The 16,765-nt window shown below is 48.0% G+C and overlaps 48 pseudogenes; all 48 read left to right on the forward strand.

Moving 5' to 3' along the window:
* Positions 1–74: 74 nt before the first annotated feature.
* LOC143791690 (U2 spliceosomal RNA) lies at positions 75–226 on the forward strand (annotated as a pseudogene).
* Positions 227–424: 198 nt separating this feature from the next.
* Positions 425–598, forward strand: LOC143791960 (U2 spliceosomal RNA; annotated as a pseudogene).
* A 176-nt stretch (positions 599–774) lies between these two features.
* LOC143791267 (U2 spliceosomal RNA) lies at positions 775–986 on the forward strand (annotated as a pseudogene).
* A 138-nt stretch (positions 987–1,124) lies between these two features.
* On the forward strand, positions 1,125–1,298 carry LOC143792230 (U2 spliceosomal RNA; annotated as a pseudogene).
* Positions 1,299–1,473: 175 nt separating this feature from the next.
* LOC143792445 (U2 spliceosomal RNA) lies at positions 1,474–1,647 on the forward strand (annotated as a pseudogene).
* Positions 1,648–1,823: 176 nt separating this feature from the next.
* On the forward strand, positions 1,824–2,035 carry LOC143792201 (U2 spliceosomal RNA; annotated as a pseudogene).
* Positions 2,036–2,173: 138 nt separating this feature from the next.
* LOC143791335 (U2 spliceosomal RNA) lies at positions 2,174–2,347 on the forward strand (annotated as a pseudogene).
* A 176-nt stretch (positions 2,348–2,523) lies between these two features.
* Positions 2,524–2,697, forward strand: LOC143791421 (U2 spliceosomal RNA; annotated as a pseudogene).
* A 176-nt stretch (positions 2,698–2,873) lies between these two features.
* On the forward strand, positions 2,874–3,047 carry LOC143792446 (U2 spliceosomal RNA; annotated as a pseudogene).
* Positions 3,048–3,223: 176 nt separating this feature from the next.
* On the forward strand, positions 3,224–3,397 carry LOC143791791 (U2 spliceosomal RNA; annotated as a pseudogene).
* A 176-nt stretch (positions 3,398–3,573) lies between these two features.
* LOC143792083 (U2 spliceosomal RNA) lies at positions 3,574–3,747 on the forward strand (annotated as a pseudogene).
* A 176-nt stretch (positions 3,748–3,923) lies between these two features.
* Positions 3,924–4,097, forward strand: LOC143792447 (U2 spliceosomal RNA; annotated as a pseudogene).
* Positions 4,098–4,273: 176 nt separating this feature from the next.
* On the forward strand, positions 4,274–4,447 carry LOC143791303 (U2 spliceosomal RNA; annotated as a pseudogene).
* Positions 4,448–4,622: 175 nt separating this feature from the next.
* On the forward strand, positions 4,623–4,796 carry LOC143792449 (U2 spliceosomal RNA; annotated as a pseudogene).
* Positions 4,797–4,972: 176 nt separating this feature from the next.
* On the forward strand, positions 4,973–5,146 carry LOC143792450 (U2 spliceosomal RNA; annotated as a pseudogene).
* Positions 5,147–5,322: 176 nt separating this feature from the next.
* Positions 5,323–5,534, forward strand: LOC143792217 (U2 spliceosomal RNA; annotated as a pseudogene).
* A 138-nt stretch (positions 5,535–5,672) lies between these two features.
* LOC143791336 (U2 spliceosomal RNA) lies at positions 5,673–5,846 on the forward strand (annotated as a pseudogene).
* Positions 5,847–6,022: 176 nt separating this feature from the next.
* Positions 6,023–6,196, forward strand: LOC143791423 (U2 spliceosomal RNA; annotated as a pseudogene).
* A 176-nt stretch (positions 6,197–6,372) lies between these two features.
* On the forward strand, positions 6,373–6,546 carry LOC143792451 (U2 spliceosomal RNA; annotated as a pseudogene).
* A 176-nt stretch (positions 6,547–6,722) lies between these two features.
* LOC143792021 (U2 spliceosomal RNA) lies at positions 6,723–6,896 on the forward strand (annotated as a pseudogene).
* A 176-nt stretch (positions 6,897–7,072) lies between these two features.
* Positions 7,073–7,246, forward strand: LOC143791613 (U2 spliceosomal RNA; annotated as a pseudogene).
* A 176-nt stretch (positions 7,247–7,422) lies between these two features.
* On the forward strand, positions 7,423–7,596 carry LOC143792094 (U2 spliceosomal RNA; annotated as a pseudogene).
* Positions 7,597–7,772: 176 nt separating this feature from the next.
* Positions 7,773–7,946, forward strand: LOC143792452 (U2 spliceosomal RNA; annotated as a pseudogene).
* Positions 7,947–8,122: 176 nt separating this feature from the next.
* LOC143792142 (U2 spliceosomal RNA) lies at positions 8,123–8,296 on the forward strand (annotated as a pseudogene).
* Positions 8,297–8,472: 176 nt separating this feature from the next.
* On the forward strand, positions 8,473–8,646 carry LOC143792453 (U2 spliceosomal RNA; annotated as a pseudogene).
* Positions 8,647–8,822: 176 nt separating this feature from the next.
* Positions 8,823–8,996, forward strand: LOC143792454 (U2 spliceosomal RNA; annotated as a pseudogene).
* Positions 8,997–9,172: 176 nt separating this feature from the next.
* On the forward strand, positions 9,173–9,384 carry LOC143792202 (U2 spliceosomal RNA; annotated as a pseudogene).
* A 138-nt stretch (positions 9,385–9,522) lies between these two features.
* Positions 9,523–9,696, forward strand: LOC143791337 (U2 spliceosomal RNA; annotated as a pseudogene).
* Positions 9,697–9,872: 176 nt separating this feature from the next.
* LOC143791424 (U2 spliceosomal RNA) lies at positions 9,873–10,046 on the forward strand (annotated as a pseudogene).
* Positions 10,047–10,222: 176 nt separating this feature from the next.
* LOC143792456 (U2 spliceosomal RNA) lies at positions 10,223–10,396 on the forward strand (annotated as a pseudogene).
* A 176-nt stretch (positions 10,397–10,572) lies between these two features.
* Positions 10,573–10,746, forward strand: LOC143791793 (U2 spliceosomal RNA; annotated as a pseudogene).
* Positions 10,747–10,922: 176 nt separating this feature from the next.
* On the forward strand, positions 10,923–11,096 carry LOC143792033 (U2 spliceosomal RNA; annotated as a pseudogene).
* Positions 11,097–11,272: 176 nt separating this feature from the next.
* LOC143792102 (U2 spliceosomal RNA) lies at positions 11,273–11,446 on the forward strand (annotated as a pseudogene).
* A 176-nt stretch (positions 11,447–11,622) lies between these two features.
* Positions 11,623–11,796, forward strand: LOC143792457 (U2 spliceosomal RNA; annotated as a pseudogene).
* A 176-nt stretch (positions 11,797–11,972) lies between these two features.
* On the forward strand, positions 11,973–12,146 carry LOC143791663 (U2 spliceosomal RNA; annotated as a pseudogene).
* A 175-nt stretch (positions 12,147–12,321) lies between these two features.
* Positions 12,322–12,495, forward strand: LOC143792458 (U2 spliceosomal RNA; annotated as a pseudogene).
* A 175-nt stretch (positions 12,496–12,670) lies between these two features.
* On the forward strand, positions 12,671–12,844 carry LOC143792459 (U2 spliceosomal RNA; annotated as a pseudogene).
* A 176-nt stretch (positions 12,845–13,020) lies between these two features.
* Positions 13,021–13,194, forward strand: LOC143792460 (U2 spliceosomal RNA; annotated as a pseudogene).
* Positions 13,195–13,370: 176 nt separating this feature from the next.
* On the forward strand, positions 13,371–13,544 carry LOC143791359 (U2 spliceosomal RNA; annotated as a pseudogene).
* A 176-nt stretch (positions 13,545–13,720) lies between these two features.
* On the forward strand, positions 13,721–13,894 carry LOC143791794 (U2 spliceosomal RNA; annotated as a pseudogene).
* A 176-nt stretch (positions 13,895–14,070) lies between these two features.
* On the forward strand, positions 14,071–14,241 carry LOC143792091 (U2 spliceosomal RNA; annotated as a pseudogene).
* A 176-nt stretch (positions 14,242–14,417) lies between these two features.
* Positions 14,418–14,591, forward strand: LOC143792461 (U2 spliceosomal RNA; annotated as a pseudogene).
* A 176-nt stretch (positions 14,592–14,767) lies between these two features.
* On the forward strand, positions 14,768–14,979 carry LOC143791268 (U2 spliceosomal RNA; annotated as a pseudogene).
* A 138-nt stretch (positions 14,980–15,117) lies between these two features.
* LOC143791295 (U2 spliceosomal RNA) lies at positions 15,118–15,291 on the forward strand (annotated as a pseudogene).
* Positions 15,292–15,467: 176 nt separating this feature from the next.
* LOC143792462 (U2 spliceosomal RNA) lies at positions 15,468–15,641 on the forward strand (annotated as a pseudogene).
* Positions 15,642–15,817: 176 nt separating this feature from the next.
* On the forward strand, positions 15,818–16,029 carry LOC143791269 (U2 spliceosomal RNA; annotated as a pseudogene).
* Positions 16,030–16,167: 138 nt separating this feature from the next.
* LOC143791306 (U2 spliceosomal RNA) lies at positions 16,168–16,341 on the forward strand (annotated as a pseudogene).
* Positions 16,342–16,517: 176 nt separating this feature from the next.
* LOC143792463 (U2 spliceosomal RNA) lies at positions 16,518–16,691 on the forward strand (annotated as a pseudogene).
* Positions 16,692–16,765: the final 74 nt, after the last annotated feature.

The following is a 16,765-nucleotide window of genomic DNA, read 5'->3' on the forward strand; positions in this document are numbered from 1 at the left end:
TCTTTTGCTACATCTCCACAGTGGATGTCGGTTGTAGGCCTTGGTGCGGCCCAAGTGGCAAACCATTTCTGATCATCTCTTCTCGGCCAAATGGCTCAAGATCAAGCGTAGTGTCTGTTCTTATTAGTTTAATATCTGATACGTCCCCTATTTGGGGACCATATATTAAATGGATTTTTGGAACAGGGAGCTGGAAATGGAGCTTGATCTGTCACACGGAACCTTCACGGGGATGGAGGGTGTGGTTATGCAGATTCAAAACGCGTTGCGCACAGCTTGAACACATGCACACCGCAGAACTGTCGTCGACAGAGCATCCAGAGTTTCTGGAAATGTCTTCCCTGCGGCAATCTTTTGCTACGTCTCCACAGTGGGTGTCGGTTGTAGGCCTTGGTGCGGCCCAAGTGGCAAACCATTTCTGATCATCTCTTCTCGGCCAAATGGCTCAAGATCAAGCGTAGTGCCTGTTCTTATTAATTTAATATCTGATACGTCCCCTATTTGGGGACCATATATTAAATGGATTTTTGGAACAGGGAGCTGGAAATGGAGCTTGCTTTGTCACACGGAACCTTCACGGGGATGGAGGGTGTGGTTATGCAGATTCAAAACGCGTTGCGCACAGCTTGAACACATGCACACCGCAGAACTGTCATCGACAGAGCATCCAGAGTTTCTGGAAATGTCTTCCCTGCGGCAATCTTTTGCTACGTCTCCACAGTGGGTGTCGGTTGTAGGCCTTGGTGCGGCCCAAGTGGCAAATCATTTCTGATCATCTCTTCTCGGCCAAATGGCTCAAGATCAAGCGTAGTGTCTGTTCTTATTAGTTTAATATCTGATACGTCCCCTATTTGGGGACCATATATTAAATGGATTTTTGGAACAGGGAGCTGGAAATGGAGCTTGCTTTGTCGCACGGAACCATCACGGGGGTGGAGGGTGTGGTTATGCAGATTCAAAACGCGTTTCGCACAGCTTGAACACATGCACACCGCAGAACTGTCATCGACAGATCATCCAGAGTTTCTGGAAATGTCTTCCCTGCGGCAATCTTTTGCTACGTCTCCACAGTGGGTGTCGGTTGTAGGCCTTGGTGCGGCCCAAGTGGCAAACCATTTCTGATCATCTCTTCTCGGCCAAATGGCTCAAGATCAAGTGTGGTGTCTGTTCTTATTAGTTTAATATCTGATACGTCCCCTATTTGGGGACCATATATTAAATGGATTTTTGGAACAGGGAGCTGGAAATGGAGCTTGCTTTGTCGCACGGAACCTTCACGGGGATGGAGGGTGTGGTTATGCAGATTCAAAACGCGTTGCGCACAGCTTGAACACATGCACACCGCAGAACTGTCATCGATAGAGCATCCAGAGTTTCTGGAAATGTCTTCCCTGCGGCAATCTTTTGCTACGTCTCACAGTGGATGTCGGTTGTAGGCCTTGGTGCGGCCCAAGTGGCAAACCATTTCTGATCATCTCTTCTCGGCCAAATGGCTCAAGATCAAGCGTAGTGTCTGTTCTTATTAGTTTAATATCTGATACGTCCCCTATTTGGGGACCATATATTAAATGGATTTTTGGAACAGGGAGCTGGAAATGGAGCTTGCTTTGTCACACGGAACCTTCACGGGGATGGAGGGTGTGGTTATGCAGATTCAAAACGCGTTGCGCACAGCTTGAACACATGCACACCGCAGAACTGTCATCGACAGAGCATCCAGAGTTTCTGGAAATGTCTTCCCTGCGGCAATCTTTTGCTACGTCTCCACAGTGGGTGTCGGTTGTAGGCCTTGGTGCGGCCCAAGTGGCAAATCATTTCTGATCATCTCTTCTCGGCCAAATGGCTCAAGATCAAGCGTAGTGTCTGTTCTTATTAGTTTAATATCTGATACGTCCCCTATTTGGGGACCATATATTAAATGGATTTTTGGAACAGGGAGCTGGAAATGGAGCTTGCTTTGTCGCACGGAACCATCACGGGGGTGGAGGGTGTGGTTATGCAGATTCAAAACGCGTTTCACACAGCTTGAACACATGCACACCGCAGAACTGTCATCGACAGATCATCCAGAGTTTCTGGAAATGTCTTCCCTGCGGCAATCTTTTGCTACGTCTCCACAGTGGGTGTCGGTTGTAGGCCTTGGTGCGGCCCAAGTGGCAAACCATTTCTGATCATCTCTTCTTGGCCAAATGGCTCAAGATCAAGCGTAGTGTCTGTTCTTATTAGTTTAATATCTGATACGTCCCCTATTTGGGGACCATATATTAAATGGATTTTTGGAACAGGGAGCTGGAAATGGAGCTTGCTTTGTCACACGGAACCTTCACGGGGATGGAGGGTGTGGTTATGCAGATTCAAAACGCGTTGCGCACAGCTTGAACACATGCACACCGCAGAACTGTCATCGACAGAGCATCCAGAGTTTCTGGAAATGTCTTCCCTGCGGCAATCTTTTGCTACGTCTCCACAGTGGGTGTCGGTTGTAGGCCTTGGTGCGGCCCAAGTGGCAAACCATTTCTGATCAACTCTTCTCGGCCAAATGGCTCAAGATCAAGTGTAGTGTCTGTCCTTATTAGTTTAATATCTGATACGTCCCCTATTTGGGGACCATATATTAAATGGATTTTTGGAACAGGGAGCTGGAAATGGAGCTTGCTTTGTCGCACGGAACCTTCACGGGGATGGAGGGTGTGGTTATGCAGATTCAAAACGCGTTGCGCAGAGCTTGAACACATGCACACCGCAGAACTGTCATCGACAGAGCATCCAGAGTTTCTGGAAATGTCTTCCCTGCGGCAATCTTTTGCTACGTCTCCACAGTGGGTGTCGGTTGTAGGCCTTGGTGCGGCCCAAGTGGCAAACCATTTCTGATCATCTCTTCTCGGCCAAATGGCTCAAGATCAAGCGTAGTGTCTGTTCTTATTAGTTTAATATCTGATACGTCCCCTATTTGGGGACCATATATTAAATGGATTTTTGGAACAGGGAGCTGGAAATGGAGCTTGCTTTGTCACACGGAACCTTCACGGGGATGGAGGGTGTGGTTATGCAGATTCAAAACGCGTTGCGCACAGCTTGAACACATGCACACCGCAGAACTGTCATCGACAGAGCATCCAGAGTTTCTGGAAATGTCTTCCCTGCGGCAATCTTTTGCTACGTCTCCACAGTGGGTGTCGGTTGTAGGCCTTGGTGCGGCCCAAGTGGCAAACCATTTCTGATCATCTCTTCTCGGCCAAATGGCTCAAGATCAAGCGTAGTGTCTGTTCTTATTAGTTTAATATCTGTTACGTCCCCTATTTGGGGACCATATATTAAATGGATTTTTGGAACAGGGAGCTGGAAATGGAGCTTGCTTTGTCACACGGAACCTTCACGGGGATGGAGGGTGTGGTTATGCAGATTCAAAACGCGTTGCGCACAGCTTGAACACATGCACACCGCAGAACTGTCATCGACAGAGCATCCAGAGTTTCTGGAAATGTCTTCCCTGCGGCAATCTTTTGCTACGTCTCCACAGTGGGTGTCGGTTGTAGGCCTTGGTGCGGCCCAAGTGGCAAACCATTTCTGATCATCTCTTCTCGGCCAAATGGCTCAAGATCAAGCGTAGTGTCTGTTCTTATTAGTTTAATATCTGATACGTCCCCTATTTGGGGACCATATATTAAATGGATTTTTGGAACAGGGAGCTGGAAATGGAGCTTGCTTTGTCGCACGGAACCTTCACGGGGGTGGAGGGTGTGGTTATGCAGATTCAAAATGCGTTTCGCACAGCTTGAACACATGCACACCGCAGAACTGTCATCGACAGATCATCCAGAGTTTCTGGAAATGTCTTCCCTGCGGCAATCTTTTGCTACGTCTCCACAGTGGGTGTCGGTTGTAGGCCTTGGTGCGGCCCAAGTGGCAAACCATTTCTGATCATCTCTTCTCGGCCAAATGGCTCAAGATCAAGCGTAGTGTCTGTTCTTATTAGTTTAATATCTGATACGTCCCCTATTTGGGGACCATATATTAAATGGATTTTTGGAACAGGGAGCTGGAAATGGAGCTTGCTTTGTCACACGGAACCTTCACGGGGATGGAGGGTGTGGTTATGCAGATTCAAAACGCGTTGCGCACAGCTTGAACACATGCACACCGCAGAACTGTCATCAACAGAGCATCCAGAGTTTCTGGAAATGTCTTCCCTGCGGCAATCTTTTGCTACGTCTCCACAGTGGGTGTCGGTTGTAGGCCTTGGTGCGGCCCAAGTGGCAAACCATTTCTGATCAACTCTTCTCGGCCAAATGGCTCAAGATCAAGTGTAGTGCCTGTTCTTATTAGTTTAATATCTGATACGTCCCCTATTTGGGGACCATATATTAAATGGATTTTTGGAACAGGGAGCTGGAAATGGAGCTTGCTTTGTCGCACGGAACCTTCACGGGGATGGAGGGTGTGGTTATGCAGATTCAAAATGCGTTGCGCACAGCTTGAACACATGCACACCGCAGAACTGTCATCGATAGAGCATCCAGAGTTTCTGGAAATGTCTTCCCTGCGGCAATCTTTTGCTACGTCTCACAGTGGATGTCGGTTGTAGGCCTTGGTGCGGCCCAAGTGGCAAACCATTTCTGATCATCTCTTCTCGGCCAAATGGCTCAAGATCAAGCGTAGTGTCTGTTCTTATTAGTTTAATATCTGATACGTCCCCTATTTGGGGACCATATATTAAATGGATTTTTGGAACAGGGAGCTGGAAATGGAGCTTGCTTTGTCACACGGAACCTTCACGGGGATGGAGGGTGTGGTTATGCAGATTCAAAACGCGTTGCGCACAGCTTGAACACATGCACACCGCAGAACTGTCATCGACAGAGCATCCAGAGTTTCTGGAAATGTCTTCCCTGCGGCAATCTTTTGCTACGTCTCCACAGTGGGTGTCGGTTGTAGGCCTTGGTGCGGCCCAAGTGGCAAACCATTTCTGATCATCTCTTCTCGGCCAAATGGCTCAAGATCAAGCGTAGTGTCTGTTCTTATTAGTTTAATATCTGATACGTCCCCTATTTGGGGACCATATATTAAATGGATTTTTGGAACAGGGAGCTGGAAATGGAGCTTGCTTTGTCACACGGAACCTTCACGGGGATGGAGGGTGTGGTTATGCAGATTCAAAACGCGTTGCGCACAGCTTGAACACATGCACACCGCAGAACTGTCATCGACAGAGCATCCAGAGTTTCTGGAAATGTCTTCCCTGCGGCAATCTTTTGCTACGTCTCCACAGTGGGTGTCGGTTGTAGGCCTTGGTGCGGCCCAAGTGGCAAATCATTTCTGATCATCTCTTCTCGGCCAAATGGCTCAAGATCAAGCGTAGTGTCTGTTCTTATTAGTTTAATATCTGATACGTCCCCTATTTGGGGACCATATATTAAATGGATTTTTGGAACAGGGAGCTGGAAATGGAGCTTGCTTTGTCGCACGGAACCATCACGGGGGTGGAGGGTGTGGTTATGGAGATTCAAAACGCGTTTCACACAGCTTGAACACATGCACACCGCAGAACTGTCATCGACAGATCATCCAGAGTTTCTGGAAATGTCTTCCCTGCGGCAATCTTTTGCTACGTCTCCACAGTGGGTGTCGGTTGTAGGCCTTGGTGCGGCCCAAGTGGCAAACCATTTCTGATCATCTCTTCTTGGCCAAATGGCTCAAGATCAAGCGTAGTGTCTGTTCTTATTAGTTTAATATCTGATACGTCCCCTATTTGGGGACCATATATTAAATGGATTTTTGGAACAGGGAGCTGGAAATGGAGCTTGCTTTGTCACACGGAACCTTCACGGGGATGGAGGGTGTGGTTATGCAGATTCAAAACGCGTTGCGCACAGCTTGAACACATGCACACCGCAGAACTGTCATCGACAGAGCATCCAGAGTTTCTGGAAATGTCTTCCCTGCGGCAATCTTTTGCTACGTCTCCACAGTGGGTGTCGGTTGTAGGCCTTGGTGCGGCCCAAGTGGCAAACCATTTCTGATCAACTCTTCTCGGCCAAATGGCTCAAGATCAAGTGTAGTGTCTGTCCTTATTAGTTTAATATCTGATACGTCCCCTATTTGGGGACCATATATTAAATGGATTTTTGGAACAGGGAGCTGGAAATGGAGCTTGCTTTGTCGCACGGAACCTTCACGGGGATGGAGGGTGTGGTTATGCAGATTCAAAACGCGTTGCGCAGAGCTTGAACACATGCACACCGCAGAACTGTCATCGACAGAGCATCCAGAGTTTCTGGAAATGTCTTCCCTGTGGCAATCTTTTGCTACGTCTCCACAGTGGGTGTCGGTTGTAGGCCTTGGTGCGGCCCAAGTGGCAAACCATTTCTGATCATCTCTTCTCGGCCAAATGGCTCAAGATCAAGCGTAGTGTCTGTTCTTATTAGTTTAATATCTGATACGTCCCCTATTTGGGGACCATATATTAAATGGATTTTTGGAACAGGGAGCTGGAAATGGAGCTTGCTTTGTCACACGGAACCTTCACGGGGATGGAGGGTGTGGTTATGCAGATTCAAAACGCGTTGCGCACAGCTTGAACACATGCACACCGCAGAACTGTCATCGACAGAGCATCCAGAGTTTCTGGAAATGTCTTCCCTGCGGCAATCTTTTGCTACGTCTCCACAGTGGGTGTCGGTTGTAGGCCTTGGTGCGGCCCAAGTGGCAAACCATTTCTGATCATCTCTTCTCGGCCAAATGGCTCAAGATCAAGCGTAGTGTCTGTTCATATTAGTTTAATATCTGTTACGTCCCCTATTTGGGGACCATATATTAAATGGATTTTTGGAACAGGGAGCTGGAAATGGAGCTTGCTTTGTCACACGGAACCTTCACGGGGATGGAGGGTGTGGTTATGCAGATTCAAAACGCGTTGCGCACAGCTTGAACACATGCACACCGCAGAACTGTCATCAACAGAGCATCCAGAGTTTCTGGAAATGTCTTCCCTGCGGCAATCTTTTGCTACGTCTTAACAGTGGGTGTCGGTTGTAGGCCTTGGTGCGGCCCAAGTGGCAAACCATTTCTGATCATCTCTTCTCGGCCAAATGGATCAAGATCAAGCGTAGTGTCTGTTCTTATTAGTTTAATATCTGATACGTCCCCTATTTGGGGACCATATATTAAATGGATTTTTGGAACAGGGAGCTGGAAATGGAGCTTGCTTTGTCACACTGAACCTTCACGGGGATGGAGGGTGTGGTTATGCAGATTCAAAACGCGTTGCGCACAGCTTGAACACATGCACACCGCAGAACTGTCATCAACAGAGCATCCAGAGTTTCTGGAAATGTCTTCCCTGCGGCAATCTTTTGCTACGTCTCCACAGTGGGTGTCGGTTGTAGGCCTTGGTGCGGCCCAAGTGGCAAACCATTTCTGATCATCTCTTCTCGGCCAAATGGCTCAAGATCAAGCGTAGTGTCTGTTCTTATTAGTTTAATATCTGATACGTCCCCTATTTGGGGACCATATATTAAATGGATTTTTGGAACAGGGAGCTGGAAATGGAGCTTGCTTTGTCGCACGGAACCTTCACGGGGGTGGAGGGTGTGGTTATGCAGATTCAAAATGCGTTTCGCACAGCTTGAACACATGCACACCGCAGAACTGTCATCGACAGATCATCCAGAGTTTCTGGAAATGTCTTCCCTGCGGCAATCTTTTGCTACGTCTCCACAGTGGGTGTCGGTTGTAGGCCTTGGTGCGGCCCAAGTGGCAAACCATTTCTGATCATCTCTTCTCGGCCAAATGGCTCAAGATCAAGCGTAGTGTCTGTTCTTATTAGTTTAATATCTGATACGTCCCCTATTTGGGGACCATATATTAAATGGATTTTTGGAACAGGGAGCTGGAAATGGAGCTTGCTTTGTCACACGGAACCTTCACGGGGATGGAGGGTGTGGTTATGCAGATTCAAAACGCGTTGCGCACAGCTTGAACACATGCACACCGCAGAACTGTCATCAACAGAGCATCCAGAGTTTCTGGAAATGTCTTCCCTGCGGCAATCTTTTGCTACGTCTCCACAGTGGGTGTCGGTTGTAGGCCTTGGTGCGGCCCAAGTGGCAAACCATTTCTGATCAACTCTTCTCGGCCAAATGGCTCAAGATCAAGTGTAGTGTCTGTTCTTATTAGTTTAATATCTGATACGTCCCCTATTTGGGGACCATATATTAAATGGATTTTTGGAACAGGGAGCTGGAAATGGAGCTTGCTTTGTCACACGGAACCTTCACGGGGATGGAGGGTGTGGTTATGCAGATTCAAAACGCGTTGCGCACAGCTTGAACACATGCACACCGCAGAACTGTCATCGACAGATCATCCAGAGTTTCTGGAAATGTCTTCCCTGCGGCAATCTTTTGCTACGTCTCCACAGTGGGTGTCGGTTGTAGGCCTTGGTGCGGCCCAAGTGGCAAACCATTTCTGATCATCTCTTCTCGGCCAAATGGCTCAAGATCAAGCGTAGTGTCTGTTCTTATTAGTTTAATATCTGATACGTCCCCTATTTGGGGACCATATATTAAATGGATTTTTGGAACAGGGAGCTGGAAATGGAGCTTGCTTTGTCACACGGAACCTTCACGGGGATGGAGGGTGTGGTTATGCAGATTCAAAACGCGTTGCGCACAGCTTGAACACATGCACACCGCAGAACTGTCATCGACAGAGCATCCAGAGTTTCTGGAAATGTCTTCCCTGCGGCAATCTTTTGCTACGTCTCCACAGTGGGTGTCGGTTGTAGGCCTTGGTGCGGCCCAAGTGGCAAACCATTTCTGATCATCTCTTCTCGGCCAAATGGCTCAAGATCAAGCGTAGTGTCTGTTCTTATTAGTTTAATATCTGATACGTCCCCTATTTGGGGACCATATATTAAATGGATTTTTGGAACAGGGAGCTGGAAATGGAGCTTGCTTTGTCACACGGAACCTTCACGGGGATGGAGGGTGTGGTTATGCAGATTCAAAACGCGTTGCGCACAGCTTGAACACATGCACACCGCAGAACTGTCATCGACAGAGCATCCAGAGTTTCTGGAAATGTCTTCCCTGCGGCAATCTTTTGCTACGTCTCCACAGTGGGTGTCGGTTGTAGGCCTTGGTGCGGCCCAAGTGGCAAATCATTTCTGATCATCTCTTCTCGGCCAAATGGCTCAAGATCAAGCGTAGTGTCTGTTCTTATTAGTTTAATATCTGATACGTCCCCTATTTGGGGACCATATATTAAATGGATTTTTGGAACAGGGAGCTGGAAATGGAGCTTGCTTTGTCGCACGGAACCATCACGGGGGTGGAGGGTGTGGTTATGCAGATTCAAAACGCGTTTCACACAGCTTGAACACATGCACACCGCAGAACTGTCATCGACAGATCATCCAGAGTTTCTGGAAATGTCTTCCCTGCGGCAATCTTTTGCTACGTCTCCACAGTGGGTGTCGGTTGTAGGCCTTGGTGCGGCCCAAGTGGCAAACCATTTCTGATCATCTCTTCTTGGCCAAATGGCTCAAGATCAAGCGTAGTGTCTGTTCTTATTAGTTTAATATCTGATACGTCCCCTATTTGGGGACCATATATTAAATGGATTTTTGGAACAGGGAGCTGGAAATGGAGCTTGCTTTGTCACACGGAACCTTCACGGGGATGGAGGGTGTGGTTATGCAGATTCAAAACGCGTTGCGCACAGCTTGAACACATGCACACCGCAGAACTGTCATCGACAGAGCATCCAGAGTTTCTGGAAATGTCTTCCCTGCGGCAATCTTTTGCTACGTCTCCACAGTGGGTGTCGGTTGTAGGCCTTGGTGCGGCCCAAGTGGCAAACCATTTCTGATCAACTCTTCTCGGCCAAATGGCTCAAGATCAAGTGTAGTGTCTGTCCTTATTAGTTTAATATCTGATACGTCCCCTATTTGGGGACCATATATTAAATGGATTTTTGGAACAGGGAGCTGGAAATGGAGCTTGCTTTGTCGCACGGAACCTTCACGGGGATGGAGGGTGTGGTTATGCAGATTCAAAACGCGTTGCGCAGAGCTTGAACACATGCACACCGCAGAACTGTCATCGACAGAGCATCCAGAGTTTCTGGAAATGTCTTCCCTGCGGCAATCTTTTGCTATGTCTCCACAGTGGGTGTCGGTTGTAGGCCTTGGTGCGGCCCAAGTGGCAAACCATTTCTGATCATCTCTTCTCGGCCAAATGGCTCAAGATCAAGCGTAGTGTCTGTTCTTATTAGTTTAATATCTGATACGTCCCCTATTTGGGGACCATATATTAAATGGATTTTTGGAACAGGGAGCTGGAAATGGAGCTTGCTTTGTCACACGGAACCTTCACGGGGATGGAGGGTGTGGTTATGCAGATTCAAAACGCGTTGCGCACAGCTTGAACACATGCACACCGCAGAACTGTCATCGACAGAGCATCCAGAGTTTCTGGAAATGTCTTCCCTGCGGCAATCTTTTGCTACGTCTCCACAGTGGGTGTCGGTTGTAGGCCTTGGTGCGGCCCAAGTGGCAAACCATTTCTGATCATCTCTTCTCGGCCAAATGGCTCAAGATCAAGCGTAGTGTCTGTTCTTATTAGTTTAATATCTGTTACGTCCCCTATTTGGGGACCATATATTAAATGGATTTTTGGAACAGGGAGCTGGAAATGGAGCTTGCTTTGTCACACGGAACCTTCACGGGGATGGAGGGTGTGGTTATGCAGATTCAAAATGCGTTGCGCACAGCTTGAACACATGCACACCGCAGAACTGTCATCAACAGAGCATCCAGAGTTTCTGGAAATGTCTTCCCTGCGGCAATCTTTTGCTACGTCTTAACAGTGGGTGTCGGTTGTAGGCCTTGGTGCGGCCCAAGTGGCAAACCATTTCTGATCATCTCTTCTCGGCCAAATGGATCAATATCAAGCGTAGTGTCTGTTCTTATTAGTTTAATATCTGATACGTCCCCTATTTGGGGACCATATATTAAATGGATTTTTGGAACAGGGAGCTGGAAATGGAGCTTGCTTTGTCACACTGAACCTTCACGGGGATGGAGGGTGTGGTTATGCAGATTCAAAACGCGTTGCGCACAGCTTGAACACATGCACACCGCAGAACTGTCATCAACAGAGCATCCAGAGTTTCTGGAAATGTCTTCCCTGCGGCAATCTTTTGCTACGTCTCCACAGTGGGTGTCGGTTGTAGGCCTTGGTGCGGCCCAAGTGGCAAACCATTTCTGATCATCTCTTCTCGGCCAAATGGCTCAAGATCAAGCGTAGTGTCTGTTCTTATTAGTTTAATATCTGATACGTCCCCTATTTGGGGACCATATATTAAATGGATTTTTGGAACAGGGAGCTGGAAATGGAGCTTGCTTTGTCGCACGGAACCTTCACGGGGGTGGAGGGTGTGGTTATGCAGATTCAAAATGCGTTTCGCACAGCTTGAACACATGCACACCGCAGAACTGTCATCGACAGATCATCCAGAGTTTCTGGAAATGTCTTCCCTGCGGCAATCTTTTGCTACGTCTCCACAGTGGGTGTCGGTTGTAGGCCTTGGTGCGGCCCAAGTGGCAAACCATTTCTGATCATCTCTTCTCGGCCAAATGGCTCAAGATCAAGCGTAGTGTCTGTTCTTATTAGTTTAATATCTGATACGTCCCCTATTTGGGGACCATATATTAAATGGATTTTTGGAACAGGGAGCTGGAAATGGAGCTTGCTTTGTCACACGGAACCTTCACGGGGATGGAGGGTGTGGTTATGCAGATTCAAAACGCGTTGCGCACAGCTTGAACACATGCACACCGCAGAACTGTCATCAACAGAGCATCCAGAGTTTCTGGAAATGTCTTCCCTGCGGCAATCTTTTGCTACGTCTCCACAGTGGGTGTCGGTTGTAGGCCTTGGTGCGGCCCAAGTGGCAAACCATTTCTGATCAACTCTTCTCGGCCAAATGGCTCAAGATCAAGTGTAGTGTCTGTTCTTATTAGTTTAATATCTGATACGTCCCCTATTTGGGGACCATATATTAAATGGATTTTTGGAACAGGGAGCTGGAAATGGAGCTTGCTTTGTCGCACGGAACCTTCACGGGGATGGAGGGTGTGGTTATGCAGATTCAAAACGCGTTGCGCACAGCTTGAACACATGCACACCGCAGAACTGTCATCGATAGAGCATCCATAGTTTCTGGAAATGTCTTCCCTGCGGCAATCTTTTGCTACGTCTCACAGTGGATGTCGGTTGTAGGCCTTGGTGCGGCCCAAGTGGCAAACCATTTCTGATCATCTCTTCTCGGCCAAATGGCTCAAGATCAAGCGTAGTGTCTGTTCTTATTAGTTTAATATCTGATACGTCCCCTATTTGGGGACCATATATTAAATGGATTTTTGGAACAGGGAGCTGGAAATGGAGCTTGCTTTGTCACACGGAACCTTCACGGGGATGGAGGGTGTGGTTATGCAGATTCAAAACGCGTTGCGCACAGCTTGAACACATGCACACCGCAGAACTGTCATCGATAGAGCATCCATAGTTTCTGGAAATGTCTTCCCTGCGGCAATCTTTTGCTACGTCTCACAGTGGATGTCGGTTGTAGGCCTTGGTGCGGCCCAAGTGGCAAACCATTTCTGATCATCTCTTCTCGGCCAAATGGCTCAAGATCAAGCGTAGTGTCTGTTCTTATTAGTTTAATATCTGATACGTCCCCTATTTGGGGACCATATATTAAATGGATTTTTGGAACAGGGAGCTGGAAATGGAGCTTGCTTTGTCACACGGAACCTTCACGGGGATGGAGGGTGTGGTTATGCAGATTCAAAACGCGTTGCGCACAGCTTGAACACATGCACACCGCAGAACTGTCATCGACAGAGCATCCAGAGTTTCTGGAAATGTCTTCCCTGCGGCAATCTTTTGCTACGTCTCCACAGTTGGTGTCGGTTGTAGGCCTTGGTGCGGCCCAAGTGGCAAACCATTTCTGATCATCTCTTCTCGGCCAAATGGCTCAAGATCAAGCGTAGTGTCTGTTCTTATTAGTTTAATATCTGATACGTCCCCTATTTGGGGACCATATATTAAATGGATTTTTGGAACAGGGAGCTGGAAATGGAGCTTGCTTTGTCACACGGAACCTTCACGGGGATGGAGGGTGTGGTTATGCAGATTCAAAACGCGTTGCGCACAGCTTGAACACATGCACACCGCAGAACTGTCGTCGACAGAGCATCCAGAGTTTCTGGAAATGTCTTCCCTGCGGCAATCTTTTGCTACGTCTCCACAGTGGGTGTCGGTTGTAGGCCTTGGTGCGGCCCAAGTGGCAAACCATTTCTGATCATCTCTTCTCGGCCAAATGGCTCAAGATCAAGCGTAGTGTCTGTTCTTATTAGTTTAATATCTGATACGTCCCCTATTTGGGGACCATATATTAATTGGATTTTTGGAACAGGGAGCTGGAAATGGAGCTTGCTTTGTCACACGGAACCTTCACGGGGATGGAGGGTGTGGTTATGCAGATTCAAAACGCGTTGCGCACAGCTTGAACACATGCACACCGCAGAACTGTCGTCGACAGAGCATCCAGAGTTTCTGGAAATGTCTTCCCTGCGGCAATCTTTTGCTACGTCTCCACAGTGGGTGTCGGTTGTAGGCCTTGGTGCGGCCCAAGTGGCAAACCATTTCTGATCATCTCTTCTCGGCCAAATGGCTCAAGATCAAGCGTAGTGTCTGTTCTTATTAGTTTAATATCTGTTACGTCCCCTATTTGGGGACCATATATTAAATGGATTTTTGGAACAGGGAGCTGGAAATGGAGCTTGCTTTGTCACACGGAACCTTCACGGGGATGGAGGGTGTGGTTATGCAGATTCAAAACGCGTTGCGCACAGCTTGAACACATGCACACCGCAGAACTGTCATCGACAGAGCATCCAGAGTTTCTGGAAATGTCTTCCCTGCGGCAATCTTTTGCTACGTCTTAACAGTGGGTGTCGGTTGTAGGCCTTGGTGCGGCCCAAGTGGCAAACCATTTCTGATCATCTCTTCTCGGCCAAATGGATCAAGATCAAGCGTAGTGTCTGTTATTAGTTTAATATCTGATACGTCCCGTATTTGGGGACCATATATTACATGGATTTTTGGAACAGGGAGCTGGAAATGGAGCTTGCTTTGTCACACGGAACCTTCACGGGGATGGAGGGTGTGGTTATGCAGATTCAAAACGCGTTGCGCACAGCTTGAACACATGCACACCGCAGAACTGTCATCGACAGAGCATCCAGAGTTTCTGGAAATGTCTTCCCTGCGGCAATCTTTTGCTACGTCTCCACAGTGGGTGTCGGTTGTAGGCCTTGGTGCGGCCCAAGTGGCAAACCATTTCTGATCATCTCTTCTCGGCCAAATGGCTCAAGATCAAGCGTAGTGTCTGTTCTTATTAGTTTAATATCTGATACGTCCCCTATTTGGGGACCATATATTAAATGGATTTTTGGAACAGGGAGCTGGAAATGGAGCTTGCTTTGTCACACGGAACCTTCACGGGGATGGAGGGTGTGGTTATGCAGATTCAAAACGCGTTGCGCACAGCTTGAACACATGCACACCGCAGAACTGTCATCGACAGAGCATCCAGAGTTTCTGGAAATGTCTTCCCTGCGGCAATCTTTTGCTACGTCTCCACAGTGGGTGTCGGTTGTAGACCTTGGTGCGGCCCAAGTGGCAAATCATTTCTGATCATCTCTTCTCGGCCAAATGGCTCAAGATCAAGCGTAGTGTCTGTTCTTATTAGTTTAATATCTGATACGTCCCCTATTTGGGGACCATATATTAAATGGATTTTTGGAACAGGGAGCTGGAAATGGAGCTTGCTTTGTCGCACGGAACCATCACGGGGGTGGAGGGTGTGGTTATGCAGATTCAAAACGCGTTTCGCACAGCTTGAACACATGCACACCGCAGAACTGTCATCGACAGATCATCCAGAGTTTTTGGAAATGTCTTCCCTGCGGCAATCTTTTGCTACGTCTCCACAGTGGGTGTCGGTTGTAGGCCTTGGTGCGGCCCAAGTGGCAAACCATTTCTGATCATCTCTTCTCGGCCAAATGGCTCAAGATCAAGTGTAGTGTCTGTTCTTATTAGTTTAATATCTGATACGTCCCCTATTTGGGGACCATATATTAAATGGATTTTTGGAACAGGGAGCTGGAAATGGAGCTTGCTTTGTCGCACGGAACCTTCACGGGGATGGAGGGTGTGGTTATGCAGATTCAAAACGCGTTGCGCACAGCTTGAACACATGCACACCGCAGAACTGTCATCGATAGAGCATCCAGAGTTTCTGGAAATGTCTTCCCTGCGGCAATCTTTTGCTACGTCTCCACAGTGGATGTCGGTTGTAGGCCTTGGTGCGGCCCAAGTGGCAAACCATTTCTGATCATCTCTTCTCGGCCAAATGGCTCAAGATCAAGCGTAGTGTCTGTTCTTATTAGTTTAATATCTGATACGTCCCCTATTTGGGGACCATATATTAAATGGATTTTTGGAACAGGGAGCTGGAAATGGAGCTTGCTTTGTCACACGGAACCTTCACGGGGATGGAGGGTGTGGTTATGCAGATTCAAAACGCGTTGCGCACAGCTTGAACACATGCACACCGCAGAACTGTCATCGACAGAGCATCCAGAGTTTCTGGAAATGTCTTCCCTGCGGCAATCTTTTGCTACGTCTCCACAGTGGGTGTCGGTTGTAGACCTTGGTGCGGCCCAAGTGGCAAATCATTTCTGATCATCTCTTCTCGGCCAAATGGCTCAAGATCAAGCGTAGTGTCTGTTCTTATTAGTTTAATATCTGATACGTCCCCTATTTGGGGACCATATATTAAATGGATTTTTGGAACAGGGAGCTGGAAATGGAGCTTGCTTTGTCGCACGGAACCATCACGGGGGTGGAGGGTGTGGTTATGCAGATTCAAAACGCGTTTCGCACAGCTTGAACACATGCACACCGCAGAACTGTCATCGACAGATCATCCAGAGTTTTTGGAAATGTCTTCCCTGCGGCAATCTTTTGCTACGTCTCCACAGTGGGTGTCGGTTGTAGGCCTTGGTGCGGCCCAAGTGGCAAACCATTTCTGATCATCTCTTCTCGGCCAAATGGCTCAAGATCAAGTGTAGTGTCTGTTCTTATTAGTTTAATATCTGATACGTCCCCTATTTGGGGACCATATATTAAATGGATTTTTGGAACAGGGAGCTGGAAATGGAGCTTGCTTTGTCGCACGGAACCTTCACGGGGATGGAGGGTGTGGTTATGCAGATTCAAAACGCGTTGCGCACAGCTTGAACACATGCACACCGCAGAACTGTCATCGATAGAGCATCCAGAGTTTCTGGAAATGTCTTCCCTGCGGCAATCTTTTGCTACGTCTCCACAGTGGATGTCGGTTGTAGGCCTTGGTGCGGCCCAAGTGGCAAACCATTTCTGATCATCTCTTCTCGGCCAAATGGCTCAAGATCAAGCGTAGTGTCTGTTCTTATTAGTTTAATATCTGATACGTCCCCTATTTGGGGACCATATATTAAATGGATTTTTGGAACAGGGAGCTGGAAATGGAGCTTGCTTTGTCACACGGAACCTTCACGGGGATGGAGGGTGTGGTTATGCAGATTCAAAACGCGTTGCGCACAGCTTGAACACATGCACACCGCAGAACTGTCATCGACAGAGCATCCAGA

The sequence above is a fragment of the Ranitomeya variabilis genome, unplaced genomic scaffold, assembly GCF_051348905.1.
Source record: "Ranitomeya variabilis isolate aRanVar5 unplaced genomic scaffold, aRanVar5.hap1 Scaffold_69, whole genome shotgun sequence".
Classification (NCBI taxonomy): domain Eukaryota; kingdom Metazoa; phylum Chordata; class Amphibia; order Anura; family Dendrobatidae; genus Ranitomeya; species Ranitomeya variabilis.